The 17,866-nt window shown below is 46.6% G+C and overlaps 1 long non-coding RNA gene and 1 pseudogene across 1 annotated transcript in view; both read left to right on the forward strand.

Annotated features, from left to right (window-relative positions):
- The window catches only part of LOC139011229 (uncharacterized), a 106,446-nt gene that overhangs the window by 75,592 nt on the left and 12,988 nt on the right, over nt 1–17,866 (forward strand). The gene's annotated exons all lie outside the window — the stretch shown is intronic.
- Nucleotides 1,091–1,621, forward strand: LOC139009975 (EP300-interacting inhibitor of differentiation 1-like; annotated as a pseudogene).

Here is a 17,866-nt window from a genome sequence, read left to right on the forward strand (position 1 = left end):
AATAGGAATAATACAATCTATTCACCAGGCTTGCATAACTGTGTTGAAAGAGTTATGAATACTGTATATATGTTACCATTATACCTGTTCCCTCTACTATAGGGGGCTTTGGTTTTTGTGTGAACCGAAAGCTGCCATTGAATCAAAAGCTAAGGCCAGGGAGAGAATGATTTGGCACCATGTTGATACTACAAATATGGTCAGTTCTAGGCAAAGTGAAGTTAGACAACGTGGTCACCTGTCTATACTCATTCTCTTCATTGATTATGCTCTTGTCAAGGAAGTCAGTGCTTTTATACTACTCTTTCTTATAGGAAAGCAAGCTGAACAATTTATTTGGATGAAGTTTCTAGGGACTCAGTGATGCTAAAAAATTTTTAACTAAGATTTGAAGATCTAATTGACTTTATTCAATGATTCATGAATTGGACAGCATTCCATCTGGCAAGTAGAAAAGAGCTCTGAGGAGTTGCTCAAAATTGAAAGCTTTTGTAGTCAGAATGGAGCAGAAAAGGGAAATTTCTAACAAAGAGGGGACTGTTTCAGGCTAAGTCACCTTTCTTTGAGGAAAGGTGGGGGCTATCATACAGAGGATCACATTCTTGGAAGAGGCTGAAACTGCAATTTAAGTCTTGGTTTGCTGAGGAGGGGTAGCACAAATGACCCCATTTGGGGTCTGTTGCTTTTCTTTTTTTAACAGTGTGTTTAATTTATGAAGAAGTCTATAGTTAACCTGAAAAATAAAACCTTAATTGTGAAATTTCAGCTATTCAGACAAACCGAGGAAATTTTATTAGCCCCTTTACCTTTATATCTCTTTTATTACATGCAAACACTAGGAGATAAAGATATAGACCTATTAAAGTAGGCTTGCACTGGTCATGTTAGCAGTGGTGTGGGCTCTTGATTCTTGACTATTTGCAGGAAATATTTCACAACACAAGTCCAGGTGATTTTGAGAGTACATTTCTTAAAGCTGGGGACAGTGAAGCAAAGGAAGGGTTCAAGATAGAAAAGGCACAACCGCACGCACGGCCCGTCGCTCTGATCCTGCAGCAAACGCCCTGCCCGAGCTTGAGCCGCTGGCGCCATGGCGGCAATGCACGCGCTGTCCGAGCTGTGTGAAAAGAGCAATGACCTGCAGATGGATGTGATGCCGGGCGAGGGTGACCTTCCGCAGGTGGAGGTAGGCAGCGGGAACCAGGAGCCGTCCTGAACCACCCCCTCAGCCCGAGAAGGAAGGCCTGATGGCGGAGGCAGTGGGGGACCGAGGCCTTGCAGGCCGGCCCAGCCCCGGGGAGCTGCCAGGCCTGTTTGCTGGCCCTGACTTTGAAGCTGAGGAATTTGATGACTGGGAGGACGACTATGACTATCCGACTATACGGAGGAGGCGCAGCGGCATGGTGCAGGGTACAGGGCATCCGTGACCCTGGACGAAGTCAACAAGATATTTCTGAGAACATCCAGTGCTGGAGAGGCGGCCGTGGATGGCAGTTTTCAGATGCATTACGAGAAGACCCCGTTTGATCAGTTGGCTTTTATCGAAGAGCTTTTTTCACTTATGGTTGCCAATCGTCTGACCGAAGAACTCAGCTGTGATGAGATTATTGACAAAGAGTAGTTAAATGCAGTCAAAGAGGAGGAAACTACTTGAGGAGAGACCCAGCATTCCACTGTCTCTTGGGTTTATTCCAAATAGTTCTGTGCCAATGAAAAACTTGATCTTCAAAAAAAATTTTTTTGGTTTTGTTTTTCAGAATAGAATAGGGCAGTGACTGCACAGTTGTGACAAAGAAAAAAAGCTGTTAAAGGAAAAAGATTTTAGGACTGTTGAAACCTGTTTATCCTGAAACACGTATGGCTTTGACTTTGTGATTGATCCAGATTATCTTCTTTGCATTGGGAAAAATTACTTCCATATCCACTGTACGGAATGGTTTTGGAAGAATGCATCATGACCAAGACAAACTGCCAGCCAGTGCAAGAGCCCACTGATACTAACTATGTGAGAAAAAGAATGTATCCAATGTAGGACACCAGATGTCTTTTGAGTTTATTGGACAGAAAGCTTCTTGAGAAAACTTTGAAGATTCCACTTTGTGATCTATTCAAGCTATAGGTATCAAAGGCTAAATTTTCAGTTATACTAATAAGGTGAATATTCTTAGTATCCCAGAAGTATAAGCAAACTCCAGAAGAAATATGTGTACTACATCTTAACATATTTCCCAGGGCATCTGAAATTTTATTTGTACATGTATCTTGATCATTTATAAAGCTATTGTGATCTGTAATTTAAGAAAATTCATTATCTTGACCATTATTTTTAAAAGTAAAAAATGAAGAAATCCTCAGTAAATTTTCAAATTCAGACATTAAAATGTATGTAAAAGTATAAAGAAAACTATTTCTAATACCTTCATATCCTAGAGAAATTTTGTCTTACCTTTGACTTTACAGGGAAAAGACTGGTGGGGACTTCATCATGAAAGAACTGTTAAGTGAAAATTGTCAAGTAAAAGAAAGGCCCTACATTTAAAAAAGACTTTATGGACAGTCATGCCGTCAACCTCTAAAGGTTTCAAACCTATCCAGAAATGTCTGAAGTTTCCCTCTGTCTCCTCCTCTAATTAAGCTTGTTGGTTATACACCAGCATTTGAGATAATAAAATTTCTTGTTCTGCGTAAAAAAACAAAACAAACAAAAAAGATAGAAAAGGCAAGCTCATAGCAACAGGAGTGAGCCTAGACAGAGCTACCTTGGTCCTTTGGAAATGTGAGGAAGAGTTGAGCCTAGGGTGGCTGCCTTGACCCTTTACAAAAAAAGTCATTGAAGCAGAAGAAGTGAGCCAGCTGGGCTGTGTAGACTCAGGAAACAAGTTAACAAGGCAAAAGAAGGACCCTGGAGAAATAAAGCAAAGATACACAACTTAGGAAAGAAGTGGTGGGGGGGAAGGCATGGGTGTGCTCTTGAGAGAGAAAGAGTGTGCCCTGTGATACGGAATTTTTGGACTGGAATACACAGTGTTCCCCTGGGCAGGATGTCCTGGATTCTTTGTCTGCCAGAGTCAAAGAATGAATCCGTGGACAGAAGGTGGTATAGCAAGGTGGAAATTTATTAAAGAACAAGTACAGACTCCCACGTGGGGAGGGGGAAAGAGTCCCACTGAGTTCCTTTTCCCTACAGCTTATAAAGGCTACAGATCTTGGTGCCTTGATATCCCCTCTGATTGGTCACTATTCCCTTGGACTGGTTACTATAGTAACTCTTGGGCTCAAACAGTCAAACCTTACGTGGGACATGTGAGGGTCTACCCCTTCCTTATTGTTTTCCTAATCACTTTGGGCTTTCTTCTTCTTCTTCTGGATAAAGGGCTTCCTTCTCTTTATTTTGTAAATATAGACCTTTTGCTGTTCCCAGCTCCCTCATTCTATGGAAATGTACCTGTTGCAGCTTTTCAGCTTCCCTGTTCTATGGAAATTCACCTTCTATTGCTCTGCAGCCCTCTGCTTCCTCATGGTCCCCTTAATTTCTAATTTCTAAAATTTACTAAAACCTGTCCTATTTTACCCCTAAAATTCCTGTTTCAGTCCCCCCTCCAATTAGGGAACCCCAACTGCCATTGGGAACAATGGACTTCGATTTGTCTGGCTGCTTCTTGCTGGCAAACGAGTTGTAGTTTGGGAGCGGCGGTCAGGGTCCCATCGGAAGTGGGCTAACTAAGGGTCCACGGATGACGGATGCAGTGGCCTTGTCTGCGGTTCTATGCGGAGGACCATTTGTATCTTTAGGGCTTCTAAATGGAGGATATGAAACATAACAAAGGTTACTGGTAAACAAGTAATGGTTAAAGAGTAATAATAAAACAGTATAGGAGGAGAGCTAGTTAATAGAGATGGCATTATATCTTAAATTGGTGCCCAGACTTCTGGGGCAAGAGGCTTTGAGACTTTCTTTTTAGCTAAGCTGCTTGAAGCAGGAAGTGTTATTCATGGCACAGACTTTGCCCTGCTCAATCAAGGGCTTCTTTGTGAATAAAAATCTGTAAAGGCTTGAGAAGTGGTTCTGGTTGGTGGTAGTGGCAGCATACGTTGTTCTATAGACCAAGATTTAGCACATTTTATTTTAAAACAGATGTGGGAGAGAGATTATTTGACTCTGAATTGGGCTGCTTATAACATACTTAGTAGTTAGGGATTTGGGGAGCCAGTATGGCTTCAGAAATTTAGTATACCAGGGTTACAGAGAGGGGCTATAAGCAGGAACATTTTATGGTGTTTCCGGGTCCCAATAAGGATAGAGAAGGTCTCCTCTAGGTACCACCCTAGGATTCAGGTGACACTTATAAAAAGACAGAGTAAGAATTATTTTAAAAATGAAAACATTGATTATTTAGAAATATCAGTGTATGTTACTTATTTGGCATTTATTGACTTTTCAAGATTCCTTTGAAAGAGAAGTTTAGGTCCTCTAGAGCAGCAGTTCTCAACCTGTGGGTCACGACCCCTTTGTGGGTCGAATGACCCTTTCACAGGGGTCGCCTGAGACCATCGGAAAACACATATATAATTACATATTGTTTTTGTGATTAATCACTATGCTTTAATTATGTTCAATTTGTAACAATGAAAATACATCCTGCATATCAGATATTTACATTACGATTCATAACAGTAGCAAAATTACAGTTATGAAGTAGCAACGAAAATAATGTTATGGTTGGGGGTCACCACAACATGAGGAACTGTATTAAAGGGTCGCGGCATTAGGAAGGTTGAGAACCACTGCTCTAGAGGCTTACATAAGTAGAACTTTGGTGATTTAGTTGATGGCTATGCAGCTTCGTCCTCCTTTTGTGCTGGTATTCAAGGCTCACTTGAGACAGAGGGATTTAGGAGTTGATGCTGCTGACCTGTGGGGGGACTTAAAGACACAGTGCCTGTAAAAGGGCTTTTTGAGTTGTTTAAATGCCTGCCCAAACAAATGAGGGTTATTTCTGAAAACTTTGGGGCAGCATTGTCCATGTTAGTTGATGGCTTTGATTATTGGGATTTTTTTTTAAGGCAAATAGAAACTGTGAATTAGGAGGCAGGGGTATACAGAAAAAGGCATCCTTGAGATTTAGTACTGCAAACCACTTTGTGTCCTCTGGAGTCAGGGCAAGTAAAGCATGAGGGTTAGAGACAATTGGTTGGATAGCAATCATTGCCTTATTTACTAGTTATAAGAACTAGTCCTTTCCCTTTATTTGGAATTCCTAAGATGGGGGTATTGTAAGAACTATGACAAGGTTTCAATAAACCTTGGGCCTTTTAAAATAGATGACTTATTAGGATATTGAGTCCTTCTTGGGCCTCATTCGATGGCCCAATCAGGATTTTAAAAAGATTCCCAGGTGATTCTAATGTGCAGCCAAGGTTGAGAACCACTGTTCTAGAGCCTCATGGTTGAGAGGATAGTGTTTCTGATGTGAATATGAGGCTTTTTGCAGGATCAGGAAGGCATGGGAAAGGAACAACTTACCCCAGCTGTGCCCTAAAGGCTGGGAAAAAGATTTCTTTTTTGGGTTCCCAGACATGTCTGTAACGGCTACAGCCTTTGAGGATGATTTGCCATATTGAGAAGGCTTGAATGAGGTTTTGGAAGACTTCGCAGAGAAGGTGGCTACTGAGGAAATTAATTTCCTTGCCTTCTACTGTCAGGCTTACCCGGGGCTCCAGGGTGGAGATGGTAGTCCTTTGAGAAACCAGGTTGGGAGACCCCCAAGCCTCGCTAGCCCTATTGGGCCAGCTGGGTCACCAGCCCCGCCCCAAGGGAGCTCTTTCTCCAGGGGCAGTCCGACTTCCAGTGGTTTTCTTGACAGGCAGAACAGGGCTTCGGGAATCCACCACACCCCGTGGGGCAACTTCGGCATATAAGTCCAACCTGTCTATAATTGTAGCAGGTGACGGGGACTGACCTTTCGCCTCCAGGCTCTGACTGGGGTTCTTGCTGTAAAGTCCGGGGTGCAAGCCGCTATCACAAAGAACCAAGAGACGCTTTCTATGCAAACGCAAGGGGTTTATTTAGCTTCCAACATGTTGGGGCCCACAACAACTCACTCTGAACGCGGCAGAGCAGCGGCCGTGAGCCCCGACTAAGGGTTCAGGCATAGGTTATATACTTTTTCTAGCTAACGGGGGGAGCAAACGGGGGAAGCAAAGGGGTCACTCTTCTGGGAATCTTGGCGCCGTTGTGAATTAATGCCTGTCCACTTTCTTATCAGGTTGCTTGCTTTTCAGTTTACTCCCGGGCTGCAGCCATCTCCGTAACCTCCCTGGCTGCAGCTGTGTCCCATAAAAGTTGATTGTTCCATCTCCCCCTCCTAACCTTCCTGATTGCTCTGGTGCTTGTTAAATGTAACACTCTGGTAACGCTTTGATGCCGTTTGTTCCTTGACCTCTCTGACCTGATTATATTGGCGCCTCTCATTCCCCCCTTTTTCTGTGGACGGTTTCTAATCTTAGAGACCCTCAGGCTCAGCTAAGGCTGAGTACTGTTGCCTGATGATAAGGAAAGAAACTATTTTAGCTTTAGCAACTTCTATTGAAATAGGATTTTTCTTCTTAAAATTTCTCCATGGCTATTAAAAAGCCAAATTAAGATTAATTTATCTACTGTCCTGATGTTTGTATAAACACAACAAGAATGGTAACTGACTACCTTTGCTGGAATTTCATGGTTGAATTTTAATGTGCCCCGTAGGGCTAGGAAGCCATGCCACCCAGCTGCCATCAGGCCCGCCTGCAGTATCTGCTGAGTTAGGTGAATTCTTCACCTGTAGCAATTCCACCTGAGCTCACGCTCCAGGCTTTAAGCCCATCTCAGTAGCCCTCCTACTTGTTGCGGCCCAGAGCGTGTGGGGGCTCCGCAGGAACGTAGAGGCATCCCTACTGCTTCCCTTTTACTCTTACCAACCGCCAGTGATGGTAGGGCATCGGCCTGACACTCCAGCGCCAGCCATCTTCAGGGCTTCCAAGCAGAATACCAGGCTTCCTTCGTGGCATTTTTACTGGCTTCAAGTCTTTAGAGCTTAGACAGGGCTCTTTAAAACATGATATTCCAGTCAAAGTTTTTCGTTAATAAAACCACTATTAGGAACCGGTCTTATTGAATCTATGCAAAGAAATGTATTGCCATGTTAGCATCGCCAAATTTCGGAGGAATTACATAAGAAGAAAGACATACTGATCTACTCTAAGATTTTCTGACTTTCCTTGCCAATTCCTTTTAGTTGTTGGCATTAAACTTTTTTTTTATGTATAACTATGCTTCAGACTTTTTACTCTAAACAGGCTTTTTTTTTTTTTTTTTCTCTTTTCAGACTACCCCTGACATGGGCATGGTCATAAAGGCCTGCAAGCAGTACACAGGCTGCCAACTATTAGCTGTCTCTCAACAGAGACCAAAACCTGATGGGCACTGTTCCCTGCCCAGGTGGGCACCTGCCCTCTTGGCAGCTAGGCACCCTTTACTTTTTGGGGCTCACCCCACATAGTACCCTTCCAGGATAGTCAACATACATTTAAACCTGCAAGAGAATTAAAGGTTAATGTGACAATGAAACATAATATAGGCATCATGGCCGCTTTAGGCAGCCACATCTTCTGCTACTAAATATGTGATTCTATAAATTGTCCTTGTCTCTTTGGAGCCATGTCCATGAAGATGCAGGCATTATCTAAGTCTATTCAATGTTACCAGCATCAGGCAGGTCGAGCACGCTGTAGCTTGACGAAGTCTTTCTGGATCATGGATGGGTCCGCTGACCGGACGTGGGTGTGATGGACTCAGGTCACGACGCCGTCTATCTTGAGAGCGGTGGGGGTCGTCAGCACCACGGAGTTGGGTGTAGGGACCTTTCCATTGAGGCTCCAGGAGGTGCCTTTTGCCTGGGTGGCGCCAAGGCGCAGCCAAATGTCCTCGTGCGCCCTCTGGAGCCCTCTCAAGAAAGGAGACAATTATCTTTTTAGTGAACAAGTATCTTTACAGTCTTGGGCTCTTGAGCAGATAACAGGAACATCATCCAAGTCCCCTGATGGGGGCCTGACAGGAACAGATGTGGGGGCCTTTGGCTGGGGGAGTATAAAGTCTCCATTCTTCCTCCCTCGGCACTGCTAAGGGCAGGATCATTGAAGAGGTCTCTTCACCTAGGCAGGGCTGTGCTGAACCATCTGGGGCAAAAGTGGTTTCTGCTTTCATTTTGGCTAAAAGGTCTCTGCCCATTAGAGGGACCAGGCAATTTGGCAAATACAGGAATTCATGAACCACCTGATGGCCGCCTAACTGACATCGGCGGGGGCGGCAGAACAGTCTGCAGCTGTGGTCCCGGTAGCTCCAATAATGGTGACTTCCTGTCCTGAGAGGGGAGCTACCTTCTGAGTAGCTACCGAGTGCTCTGCCGCTGTACCAACCATAAAGTTCACAGTCTGGCCCCCGATTTTCATTTCGACCATCGGTTCATGGGGGCCCAGTTGGAAAGAGCCCAGCCTGTCCTAGTCAGAGTCAGCTGTTGCCAGTCCGAGGAGGTCTGCCTCAGGCGGCTCTGGCCAATAGCGGCTGGGTGGTTTGGATGGCCTCGCCAGCTTCTTTTGGCCTGCTCCTGCTCTGCCTGCCTCTCCACTCCTGCTACTAAACCTTACTCTGTCCCTTTTTATACATGCAGAACTGGACCCAAGGCAGCGAGTTTTGAGCAATTTTAAAATTTCTTAACATACATTTTATCATTCATGTTGCAGGGAGGGACCGGGTTAGCTCCTCCTGAATGAAAGAACTAATCAAAATAAGGCTTATTTCCTAACTTCATTTGTCCCTGGGCATGGACAACAAATGACACTAATCAGATTGACATAAACGATTTAACCTTTGTTTAGGGAGGCAAATGCAAAGCATTTACTCCAAATGTCTTTGGTTTAGGGAAAACAGGATTTTTGTTTAGTTTCCCTATTCTACTTGTCCCAGCTTATTGGTCTATCATGCATTCATCTTTCTTTTAATATTTATTTTTTTCTTTTTATTACATACACAATCTTTACAAATTTCATTCTTTTAGGTTAGCCTTCAAACCTTCTTTCTATGTCCTTCAAAAATGCATAATCATGCCTTAGACCTTCCATTAAGTATTTCTTTACCTTCCTCCATCACATCAAAGCTGTACATTCCAGTTAGTTAGAACTCTGAGCCTTAATTAATTTTTAAGGTGACATGTAAGTAATTAACATTCCTCAGATTAGCAATACATTCATCATTTTTTTTTTTTTTTTTGGAGATACAAACAAAAATTTCACTAGTTAAACAATTTTAAACAACAAAGACATATACTTAAACAATAAAGATAGATAACATTCCCCATTAAAACTTTGAATCACCACAGCTAGCAATTATCAGTTTGTGAGTATACAGGCCTTGTTGACGTCATCTTGGGATAGCTGTCTGTCTCTCTGTGGTCAGCGACTTCTTGTAAACTTCAAAAATATAAGGCACAATTAACCAATAGATTCAATTCTACCCTCTAGATTTTGTATGAGGCACATTCAGATTAATAATACCTAGATGAACATTTTTTTTTTTTTTTTTTTTTTTTTATTGTTTGACTCAGTAAATTTTAAGGTCTCAAGTTTCCAGCAGCTATGGAAAACCACACCTGAGGCTGGCAAACAGGCCTGGCCCAGCCCTTGACTTTAAAACCACCATTTTTCTCTCGGGAAAGTCAAGAGGCAAATTTGTAGCTACATAATTTCTTGAGATTCAAATCCAATTATTATTATTAAGGCATGTACTTTGGCAAATTTTGTAACAGAGGCAATTTTACTGAATTTTCTTTTGGAGGCTTGTTGCTAGAACAAGCCTGCATTGCTTCCCTGGGTAAAATTAGCTATTTTCCTTAGGAAATAATCAGTCTTGGGTTTTATTCTGTACATGTGTGAAGAGACTCTAGTTCAAAACTTTATCTAAATGTCCAAAAACAGGACAATTGCGCGCATTAGTTTTAAACCAGCTTTTCTCTTTACATGTGAACAGAAATACCAGACACATTTTAAAACTTTTCAATTACAAGAAGGACTTTTTGTCATCTAGCTGGCGCGATCTCCATGGGAAGAGCCCTGCTCCCGTCCAGAGTAGCCGCGCCGCCCCCAGCTGTCCGGCCCGTGGGCTCCGCGCGGGACCTTTCCCAGACCTTCCCCCGGACCCGACGCCGCCGGGGGCCTCGCTGCTCCGGCCTCTTGCAAGCGACTCGCCGGCCCCGCCCCCCCGCGCTCCACACAAGCCCGGGGCCAACGCCGGCCACCGCCGGCCGCAGCCGCCGCCGCCAGGCTCCGCGAACGAGTCCGCGCCCGGCCCGAGCCCCCCAGCGCCGCCCCCCGAAGGCGCGCCGCCGCCTATGGCGCTGAGCGAGCGCAGGCCCAAGCTGCGGGGCTCGGGCTGCCTGGGCTGCCGCCGCCTCTCCCGGCCTCCGGCCTCTTCCAGGCTGCGCAGCTCGGGCTCCAGCTCCGGCCCAGCACCCGCCGCCGACCGGGCCGGAGGCCGAGCCCCCAGGTGTCAGCCGCTGCAGCCGAGCTGCCTGGGCCCGTGGCGCGGCCAGGCTCCGGGGCGAGGGCTGCGGTCACCGCGCACCGCGCTCCAGCACACTTGCCCCCTCCCCCCTCCCTCCCCGTCTTTACACTCACATACTTTCACCCGACATTCATTCAGAGTTTAAACAATTCATTCAATTCTTAACAACTTCCCAATTTCTGAGGGAGCTCTAAAGCCTCCCGCAATCTCCTTGAACTGATCAATCACAATACCCAAAGGAGCAGTCTGAGTCCATTCCACAGCGTCCATCCAGGAGGAGCAGAGGGTGGAGGGAGGGAGCAGAGGGTGGAGGAGAGAACACACACACACCAACACACCAACACACCAACGACAAGAAACAAAGAACAAAAGACAAAGACAGACACAACGCGTTGAGACAAAAATCGAAGGATCCAAAAAGAAGGTTTTACAGAACCAATTGACCTAGCTGGCAACAGAACTACAGAACCAGAATCAGAATCCGTACCTAACTGACGGAACAGACAGGAGTCCACCAGGCGTCCCTGGTCCTCTCCAGACTCCACCAGGGCGTCCCCCGGGGTTGTGGCCTGCGACCTCCCGACACGTCTGTCTGTCGCAGTCGGGGGAGGCTCACGCCCCTCCCCGACAGCCACCCGACCAAACAGATTTGCCAGCTCTAACTAAATTTGTGTTTCCAATATCTAAGCGATCGCTATTCAGAAAGGCGCCGTCACTTACCCCAAGAAGCGTCTGTTGGAACCCAGAGGCGGCTGCAACAAATACCTCGCTGCGTGCCCGGCGACAAGTGGGGGAGAGCCTCCTGCCTTAAATAGGGGGTCCCTCTCCTCCCCGCAGGGGGAGAGCCTCCAGCCCCAAATAAGGGGTCCCTCTCACCCCCGCCGGTATCTCGGTGGGGCCTCCAAATGTAAAGTCCGGGGTGCAAGCCGCTATCACAAAGAACCAAGAGACGCTTTCTATGCAAACGCAAGGGGTTTATTTAGCTTCCAACATGTTGGGGCCCACAACAACTCACTCTGAACGCGGCAGAGCAGCGGCCGTGAGCCCCGACTAAGGGTTCAGGCATAGGTTATATACTTTTTCTAGCTAACGGGGGGAGCAAACGGGGGAAGCAAAGGGGTCACTCTTCTGGGAATCTTGGCGCCGTTGTGAATTAATGCCTGTCCACTTTCTTATCAGGTTGCTTGCTTTTCAGTTTACTCCCGGGCTGCAGCCATCTCCGTAACCTCCCTGGCTGCAGCTGTGTCCCATAAAAGTTGATTGTTCCATCTCCCCCTCCTAACCTTCCTGATTGCTCTGGTGCTTGTTAAATGTAACACTCTGGTAACGCTTTGATGCCGTTTGTTCCTTGACCTCTCTGACCTGATTATATTGGCGCCTCTCATTGCCTTGCTAAAGCCTGGCACAAAGAGCCTTGGTTCTGGCCTGGCTTGTCCTGTTTTTGTTTTATTTTGTTTTGTTTTCCTTATTCTGGTTGTTATTATAGAACATAGAGGTGGTAACTTTCAGGAGGGTTTTTTCTGAAGTATTTTTGGGACCAATAGCCAATTTTTGTAACCTTCTGATATCTTGGTCCATGAGGTCTGAAAGGTTGGCAACCACTGGTTTAAGGAAACTTTTGGAGCAATGGTCACCAACTGGTGGTCCATGAGGTCTGAAAGGTTGGTGACCACTGGCCTAAGAGATAAATTCGTCCTTTAAAATTAGTCGTCCCAATTCTGTTACCAATCTGGGGTAATGTTGGTATGCTTAACCAAACGCCTCCTTGAATCTTCCAAAAAGACCAAGCGGTTTTCGTTAGCCCCTTGATTAATGGAGCTTAATTTAGAGTAATTAACAGGCTTTTGTTTTATTATGTCAGGTTTTCTATAATACAGAACTGGCAGTGCTTTATTTTCCACCTTTTAGTTTTAGGATTTCATTGAGGGTCTCTACAGGGGGAATTGCCTCTTGTCCTGTTAAGAAATTTCTGGTTTTTTCCTCAGAGTCCTGTTTCCTCAGCATAAGTAAGAAAATGGTCATTCCCAAATTGTTTTGCTTTTTTCAGCATATTTTGCTTTTCAGTGGCTGAGAGGGTCAGGTTTAATATGAACATGATGTCTTTATATGAGAGATCAAATACTTGAATGAGGTTTTGGAAGACTTCAATATATTTGTCAGGATCGAAGAAGCGGCAAAGCTGTGACAGCACCTTAGCCGGTCATAGTTTTGCTTCCACTGGCCTGCAGCTTGTACGGGTTTGGCAAGTGCCACCTTTTATTCTGCCTTTTTTTCCTCCCTCCTTCCATTTTGCCCCAGGCGGGGAGATAATGGTTTGTTAACTACAGGCAGGCTACAACTTTAGCTAGTGATTTGGCCTTTGTTTAAACTTCCCTTGGTCTCTCTTCCTGTCATTAACCTGCACAGACTTTCAGCAACTTGCACAGGCCTTCTTTTTCCCTTCAATAACATACTTTGGCTTGAAAATAACAGAGTTAAAAAACACATTTCACAATTCCAGATTCATTTCGGAGATCACAACAAAGAAGCGACCTAGCAATCAACAATCAACAGGCCAACCCAACAGCTGTGTTTGGCTGTAATGCAGCCATGCACAGTAAGGGGCCATGCCCTCCACTGCCTCAGAAATTAACCCCTCCTTAGGCACTGCAAACTTTTTTTTCCCCTTTATTGATTAAGATATTACAAATGTGTCCTTATCCCCCCAATGTCCCTCATCCCCCCAATCCTGCCCTCACCCTCACCCCCTGTTGTCCACATCCATCGCTTATGCTTATATGCATGCATACAAGTCCTTTGGTTGATCTCTCCCCATCACCCCCACCCTCCCCTACCTTCCCTCTGAGTTTTGAGCATCTGATCAATGCTTCTCTGTCTCTACATCTGTTTTTGTTCATCGGTTTGTGTTGTTCATTATAATCCACGAATGAGTGAGAGCATGTGATATTTATCTTTCTCTGACTGACTTATTTCACTTAGCATAATGCTCTCTAGCTCCATCCATGCTGTTGCAAATGGTAGGAGTTCCTTCTGAGAGGCGCCAATATAATCAGGAGGGTCAGAAAAGGCAGACAGAACAAACAACTTTTATGGGAGACAGCTGCAGCCAGGGAGGTTACGGGAGATGGCTGCAGCCAGGGAGGGAACTGAAGGACAAACGACCTGATAAGAAACCAGACAGGCATTAACTCACTTAGAAAGCCAGATCATTAGTGAAAAATTCCAAACTACATTCCCTCCCCACCGAAAGCAGATAGATGTATGTTGTATGTTGACTCACACGGCGCCAGATCTCCAGTAGAATGACCCCAGGTTACTTCCCCCGTTTGCTAAAAAGTATATAATGTGTGCTTAAACTCTTGGTCGGGGCTCGCAGCCGTTGCTCTGTGCTCAGAGTAAGCTGTGAGTCCCGGCATGCTGGAAACAATAAACCCTTTGCTTTTTGCATGAGAAGCGTCTCTTGGTTCTTTGTGACAGCGGCTTGCATCCAGGGCGTTACATTTGGAGGTTCCACCGAGATTAACTGCAGCCGCCTTCGGGTACCAACGTTCCAACAGACGCTTCTTGGGGTAAGTGACGGCGCCTTTTTGAATAAGAATAGCGATCGCTTAGATATTGAGAGCTCAAATTTTGTTAGAGCTGGCAAATCTGTTCGGTCAGAGCTGGCAAATCTGTTCGGTCTGGTGGCTGTCGGGGAGGGGCGTGAGCCTCCCCCGACTGCGGCTGACAGACGTGTCGGGAGGTCGCAGGCCACATCCCCGGGGGACGCCCTGGTGGAGTCTGGAGAGTCCCAGGGGCGCCTGGATTCCTCTCGTCTGTTAAATACTGATTCTGAAACTCTGTTGCCAGCTAGGTCAATTGGCTTTGAGAAACCTTCCTTTTGGATCCTCCGTTTTTTATCTCAACGCGTTGTGTCTGTTCTGGTTATTTGTTCTTTGTTGTCTGTCATTAGTCTGTGTTTTCTGTTTGTCATGGGCCAGAGTGCTTCTACTCCCTTGTCCCTGACCCTGGACCATTGGTCGGAGGTCAAGGGACGAGCTCAAAACCTTTCTCTTATCATCAAAAAGGGTAAATGGCAGACTTTTTGCTCATCCGAGTGGCCCACCTTTAATGTCGGATGGCCCCCGGAGGGGTCTTTCCATCTGCCTCTCATCAGGGAAGTAAGGAATCTGGTTTTTCAGCCTGGCCGACACGGACACCCGGACCAGGAGCCTTACATTTTAGTCTGGCAAGACTTATGTGAGAACCCCCCGGCGTGGGTCAAGCCCTTCTTACCCCCTGGTTCTCTCCCTAGGTCCTCGGTCTCTGCTTCTGAGCCGGCAATCCTCCCTGTGAAGCCGGCTCTCCCCTCTCCTCCACCCTCTGCTCCCTCCCCTCCACCCTCTGCTCCTCCTGGACGGACGTTATGGAATGGACTCAGACTGCTCCTTTGGGTATTGTGATTGATCAGTTCAAGGAGATTGCGGGAGGCTTTAGAGCTCCCTCAGAAATTGGGAAGTTGTTAGGAATTGAATGGATTGTTTAAACTCTGAATAAATGTCTGGTGAAAATATGTGAATGTAAAGGCGGGGGGGAGGGGGGGGCAAGCGTGCGGGAGCGCGTTGCGCGGTGACCGCAGCCCTTGCCCCGGAGCCCGGCCGCGCCGCGGGCCCAGGCGGCTCGGCTGCAGCGGCGGCCCTGGGGGCTCGGCCTCCGGCCCGGTCGGCGGCGGGTGCTGGGCCGGAGCTGGAGCCCGAGCGGCTCAGCCTGGAAGAGGCCGGAGGCCGGGAGGGGCGGCGGCAGCCCGGGCGGCCCGAGCCCCACAGCTTGGGCCTGCGCCCGGCGCCATGGGCGGCGGTGCGCCTTCGGGGGGCGGCCCTGGGGGCTCGGGCCGGGCACGGACAAGCTCGTTCGCAGAGCCTGGCCGCGGTGGCGGCCGCAGGGTGTTAACCCCTGGGTTTGTGTCGAGCGAGTGGAGCTGGGCGGAGCACAGGGGAGCAAGGCCGGCGAGTCACTTGCAGGAGGCCGGAGCAGCGAGGCCCCCGGCGGCGTCGGGTCCGGGGGAAGGTCTGGGAAAGGTCCCGCGCGGAGCCCACGGGCCGGACACCTGGGGGCGGCGCGGCTACTCTGGACGGGAGCAGGGCTCTTCCCATGGAGATCGTGCCAGCTAGATGACAAAAAGTCCTTCTTGTAATTGAAAAGTTTTAAAATGCATCTGGGATTTCTGTGCACGTGTAAAGGGAAAGTACAGAATAAAAACCCGAGACTGTTTTGGCCTTAAAAATGGCAGAGATGAACCTGACAAAGAAATGTTCGGATTGAATTGGGAAAAATTGTGTTATTGTAGTAACTAAATGCCTTTGCTTATTGGTACAGCCACCATTTTGGGCTCCAAGCCTTGGCAGCCGTGGCCGCATGGTTTGCTGCTCCCCTGGGGGCTGCCATCTTGAAACAGCAAAGGCCCCGCCCTCTGATTTACTCAGGGGTGGAGCTTTAAGGCGGGGTTTTATGGGGCTGCAAGCGAGCTTGCTTCGAGGATTTATTTTTAAAACTAATCTCTTAAATCTAGAAAACCCTGCTTTCCTTAAACTAAGGACAATCAAAGGTTATGTCAAAGTCTTTAAAAGGGACTGATAGCAGTAATCTAATTTCTAAAGTACGATTATTTCAGGTAGAAACTGGTTTCTGTAAATTGATCTGTCCTTATTGCTTAAATATGTATCCTTGTTATTAAATTTGAATGTATTGTTAATCTGAGGAATGTTAATTATTTACATGTCACCTAAAAATTAAGGCTAAAAGTTCTAACTAACTAAAAAGCATGGCTTTGGTGTAATGGAAGGAAAGAAATGTTAAATAAATGTTAAAAAGCTGGAACTGGTCACTGGTGGTGGATTGTGAAAAGGGCTGGAACTTCTCCTTCCTTGGTACCCCTAAAACATCAGAGGGTACTTCTGGCCTTGATTTTCTTGGTTTTGGATTTGTTTGTTTGTTTGTGATAAAAACCGTTTCTATCTAAATAAGACATAGGTCAAGAATCCTGTCCTGGGATGTGGGAAAGGCCCCCACATCTGTTCCTGTCAGGCCCCCATCAGGGGACTTGGATGATGTTCCTGTAAAGATACTTGTTCACTGAAAAGGTGTAAGTATATTTGTAAACACCTCTGTCTGTTTGTTTACTGGGAACTTTGATTTTCTATGTGATATTCTGTGCTGGGTTTGGATTTTGGAATTCTAGTCTGATTGGGACATTTAAGGATGGGGCTCACAGTTCCTCAAGGCAAAGACTCAATGGGCCTTTCCCCCTGCCTGTGAAGGAAGATAATAGGCCTTGAAATCTGTAAAGATAGGCAAGAATGAAGCTGGTCAGGCCCCACCCCCTATCATTCCTGACTTTCTTGCTGCAAGAATTGTCTCTTTTCTTGAGAGGGCGCACGAGGACATTTGGCTGCGCCTCGGCGCCACCCAGGAGACTGGCCCAACCCCAACTCCTCATCAGCACAGACCAGGAGATTGGGTCTACATCAAAAGGCACCACCTGGAGCCTCGATGGAAAGGTCCCTACACCCGACTCCGTGGTGCTGACGACCCCCACCGCTCTCAAGATAGACGGCGTCGCGACCTGGGTCCATCACATCCACATCTGGTCAGCAGCAAGCTACGGCGTGATCGACCTGCCTGATGCTGGTAACATTGAATAGACTTAGATAATGCCTGCATCTTCATGGACATGGCTCCAAAGAGACAAGGACAATTTATAGGATCACATGTTTAGTAGCAGAAGATGTGGCTGCCTAAAGCGGCCATGATGCCTTTATTATGTTTCATTGTGTTGATATGTCACATTAACCTTTAATTCTCTTGCAGGTTTGAATGTATGTTGACTGTCCTGGAAGGGTACTATGTGGGGTGAACCAGACAAGCATTAACTCACTTAGAAAGCCAGATCATTAGTGAAAAATTCCAAACTACATTCCCTCCCCACCGAAAGCAGATAGATGTATGTTGTATGTTGACTCACACGGCGCCAGATCTCCAGTAGAATGACCCCAGGTTACTTCCCCCGTTTGCTAAAAAGTATATAATGTGTGCTTAAACTCTTGGTCGGGGCTCGCAGCCGTTGCTCTGTGCTCAGAGTAAGCTGTGAGTCCCGGCATGCTGGAAACAATAAACCCTTTGCTTTTTGCATGAGAAGCGTCTCTTGGTTCTTTGTGACAGCGGCTTGCGTCCAGGGCGTTACACTTCCTTTTTACAGCAGCATAGTATTGCATTGTGTAGATGTGCCAAAGTTTT

Source organism: Myotis yumanensis, unplaced genomic scaffold (genome assembly GCF_028538775.1).
Source record: "Myotis yumanensis isolate MYYU_CA2020_CCGP unplaced genomic scaffold, mMyoYum1.0.hap1 SCAF_5, whole genome shotgun sequence".
NCBI lineage: Eukaryota > Metazoa > Chordata > Mammalia > Chiroptera > Vespertilionidae > Myotis > Myotis yumanensis.